We start from the raw sequence: 4,454 nt of genomic DNA, 5'->3' as shown, positions 1-4,454 counted from the left end.
AAGAAAGAAAGAAAGAAAGAAAGAAAGAAAAAGAAAAGAAAGAAAGAAAGAAAGAAAGAGAGAGAGAGAGAGAGGGAGGGAGGGAGGGAGGGAGGGAGGGAGAGGAGGAAGGAAGGAAGGAAGGAAGGAAGGAAGGAAGGAAGGAAGGAGAAGAAGAAAAAAAAGAGAAGGAAGGAGGAAGGGAGGAAGAATTTTAAAAATCATTTAGGTAGAAATGACTAATTTCTAGTTACAGAAAACAATTCTTGGGTGAAGAGGGGCAGTAATCCAAGTGTTCCTGCATTAACACTATCCTAAAAATATCTTCATATTTCATTTATTTAGTGTTTTTTCCAATAGGCATGCATGAGTGCATGTCATCAATTCAGTGAGTGAGAAGTTTGATAACACCATTTTTCTATATTATGAAGATAAATACACCAACTTAGCTTTGGGCTTATAATTAAATGAACCACAAAACCACTGATTTATTAAAACTCTTTGCCAATTTTTTGGACAGAAATTTATTCATGCTCAAAGGTAACAAATTATTGTAAAGGTTATTGAACTGAAATTTGTATTATTTTTTATCGCAGAAAAAGAAAGATGTAAGGTAAAACTTTTAGTTCCCTTAATTATATCATGTCATATTTAGGTGGACCAAATTAATAATAAGATTAAAGAAAATATTGCTGGTATATATGTTGATAAAATATAAATAATATTTTTCTTTTTTTTCTTTTTTTTTCTTTTTTAAAACGTTTTGTTATTGAAATCTAGTTGACGTACAATTGTTTATATGAGTTTTAGATGTCACAATACAATATTGTGGTTTAGTATCAAACCCACCACAATACCTGTGAACAAATAACAGCCACTAGATTCTGGGCTATTATTACTGTTAGAATCTATATTCCAGATGGTCACAAATTGTCCTGTCTCCCTTACACCAGCGCACTTGTTTTTACTATCTTTATGAAACCCTAATTGCTATCTTAATTTTCTACTCATATTTCTCTAATCTACATCACCATCTCAATTTGCCCCAAGAGCTTAATAAAAACCCGTTATTTTTATGATCACTCCCACATTTCTCTCATGTGGCCACCACCATCAGCTGCTTTCAATGGACCAGGTATGTGACTAGGCTATAGTCACTTGCTTCCATGAAAGTCCTTCCTTTACTTAACATCTCCCCTTCTCTGTGATTATCTGGCTTCTTTCAAAGCCCTACACTTTTCTATTTTCTAGTTTAAAAAATACTGATTGAAACAGAAGTCAAGTAAAATCAACCATAATCACGTTACTTTAAAATGTAATTATATAAAAGCTGATGTGTAAAAAACTAAATCCACATCTTCCTCTCTCCCAATTGATCCAATTGGTCAGAAGTTAAAATTAATTGCCTCAGTGCCCAATCTTTTTCTGACATTTTTTCTACTTTTATACAGATGTTTGATGTGTATGTGTAAACACTTTAATATACGTCCTCTTATTCCCTCCAAATATGGGAATGTGTACACAACATACACACATTGCTTTCTTCATTGAAAATTATCTTGGACATATCACATTAATATGAAGAGAACTACTTAATTCTATTAAAGAGCTGTATGATATTCCATTGTTTGACTCTTCTATAATTTGTCAATATTCCATAGGAAGACAGTTTTACATACTCTTTATGCACTGTATTTTCTCCATGCAATAAATTTCTTAAAGTGAGACGATGATATAAGAAGGGTGTGTTTTGGTTTGTTTTGTTTTGATGAGATTCTTGAGAACAGGATTCATATGTAGAGTGCCACCAGATTAATATAACACTCCCAGACATGGTGGTCACTACTGGTGTTAGCAGACCCAAGTTAATTGAGTGGTTGAGTATTCTAAAAATTGAACTAACTTTTATAAATACCTGAAAAATACAATTGTTGACCCTTTTACTCAGATTCTACACAGCCATCCAAAGCTTCTGTTGAGGAGATTATGATAATCAGCAACTCTTTATTGAGAAGCAATATTTTAGTTGTGTTGACTTGGATACAAAGGAAAGCCATCCCTCCCTTGTCACTGATTAAGCACACACTAGGATCTCTTGGTTTTACTATATTCTAATATACTAATCTTACAGGGAAAATACATCAGGTATTAGGTGAGTGTAGTATACTTGAAAAGATCATTGTCCTAAGGCAGGCAGGTTGCTATCAAAATTGTAACTGTACCAATACCCTTCTAGCATTACAGCTTCTTCATTTGTAGAAGTAAGAGAAATTACAAACTCTGCGGTCTTTTTTGGTTCTAAATTCTCTACTATAGTCCCCACCAACAAGATAGCAGTTTGCCAGGGGTGTCTGGGTGGCTCCAGTCACTTGAGCAACTGACTTTTTATTTTCAGCCTCAGACCATGATCTCAACTTTGTGGGATCGCGCCCTGCATGGGGTGGGGCTCCATGCTCAATGAGGAGTTTGCTTTGGATTCTCTCCCTTTCCCTTTCCCTCCCCCTCTGCTTCCTCCCCTTACTCATGTAAAATTAAATAAATAAATAAATATATATGTGTGTGTGTGTATATTATATATAATATGTTTTTTTAAAGACAGCCAGTGCCTAATATTATTTAACTTCTAAGATATTCCTCCCACTTTGATTGAAATGGAATTATTAGAAACATTTTTTACTAGATCCATTCCAATTGCATTGAAACTGGAAGTAACTGCTCATATATTCCTCTAATTGCAAACAGTCAGACTGGGTATATGATTGCCTACGCCCCAAGTTTTTGTGAAAATTCAGTGACAGGATACTCAGAATACTTTGTATCATGCTTAGTATACACAAGTACTCAGTGGACTTCTACCTTTCTTCATTGTGATTACTGGAGAAGGTTTAGAACTTGTATTTAAATGCTATTTCACTAAATTATGGAATTGTTTAAAATAGCAGAATTAAATAATCATTATCACAAAATGTTGAGATAAATTATGAAGTGTCTAGCCATCTTTAACAAAGACAAGAACAATCTCAAACATACTTACTCCTGAACTAATATCAAAAGATCTAGAATAAAAAAAAAGAGCTAGGATATAAAATATAACAAGCAGAAGAGATTACAAAGAACATACTTGCAATCTCCAATCACTGTCCCATGAACTGAAAGAAACCCTGTGTTATGTAATTGGAGCAACAATGGCAAACCACATCCTTGGTGGAAGCAGCATTCCAAGGTTCTAGCCCTTAAAATAGCTACTGCTAGCACATATAAAGGTCAGCACATGTATATTTTATTGCACTTTACTATTTCATAGGATTTCAAGCCACAACACATTACAGCAAGAAAGGACATTGGCAAACATTAATTCCTTTAGAACTAGAAAGAAAACTCAAAACCTTGACATTGTTCAAATCAATTCTCTCCTAAGAGACAATTGTCCATACTGCAATCAATGCCAAAGAAGTTTTGCCTGCAGTCTCTCTGCTCCAAATAAATGCATTTGGGAACTTCCCATGATGTTTTTTTCTTGCATAGAATCCTCATCGCCCCAATTTTCTTTCCCCTTTTTTATTTTCTCTTTTTTTTCCTCAGGGAGAGAGAGAATCCCAAGCAAGCTCCACATTTCAGCGCAGAGCACAGAGCCCGACTTGGGCCCATCTCAAATCCTGAGACCATGCCATGAGCTGAAATCAAGGGTGGGATACTTATCCTACTGAGCCACCCAGGTGCCCTCTCATATCGCCCAACTTCTTTTAAGAAAAAATCTAACCTCTGTACAAGGCAGACCCTGATCCTCCTACACTTGGTTTGTGATTGGATTCAACCTTCTATGATGGAATGCGGCTCTTCCACTTGATTTTGAATCCACACAGGCCCTAAAATCTAGGTGTCCTTTACTCTTTCACAGTACAATGTGATTACTATGATTACTGCCCCAAGTTTTTGTGAAAATTCAGTGACAGGATACTCAGAATACTTTGTATGATGCTTAGTATACACAAGTACTCAGTGACTTCTACCTTTCTTCATTGTGATTACTGGAGAAGGTTTAGAACTTGTATTTAAATGCTATTTCACTAAATTATGGAATTGTTTAAAATAGCAGAATTAAGCATCATCCAGCATCAGGTGCTCAAAATATATTTTGGAATTGAATCAAATCAAATCAAATTGAATTCAAGATGACTGTTCATTCAACCTTTAAGACTATAAGGCTCAAAATTAATATATTTGGTTTACTGGCTCCACTAGTAGCAAAGATAGAGAAAAATAAGCCATCAAGTACACAACAACCAACCCATTAAACTGACCACAACTCCCCTTAAAAATGTTGCTTAAGTGTTATTCAGAACCAGAAAGTTTGGGGACTTGAGAGAATTTTAGTCCCTCACCCACTTTATTTTTTTTAAGATTTTAATTATTTATTCATAAGACACAGAGAGAGAGAGAGAGGCAGAGACAGAGGCAGAGGGAGAAGCAGCCTG

The sequence above is a fragment of the Canis lupus genome, unplaced genomic scaffold (assembly GCF_011100685.1).
Source record: "Canis lupus familiaris isolate Mischka breed German Shepherd unplaced genomic scaffold, alternate assembly UU_Cfam_GSD_1.0 chrUn_S198H358, whole genome shotgun sequence".
Lineage (NCBI taxonomy): Eukaryota > Metazoa > Chordata > Mammalia > Carnivora > Canidae > Canis > Canis lupus.
The sequence above is the reverse complement of the archived record's forward strand: the minus strand, read 5'-3'. Positions refer to the sequence as shown.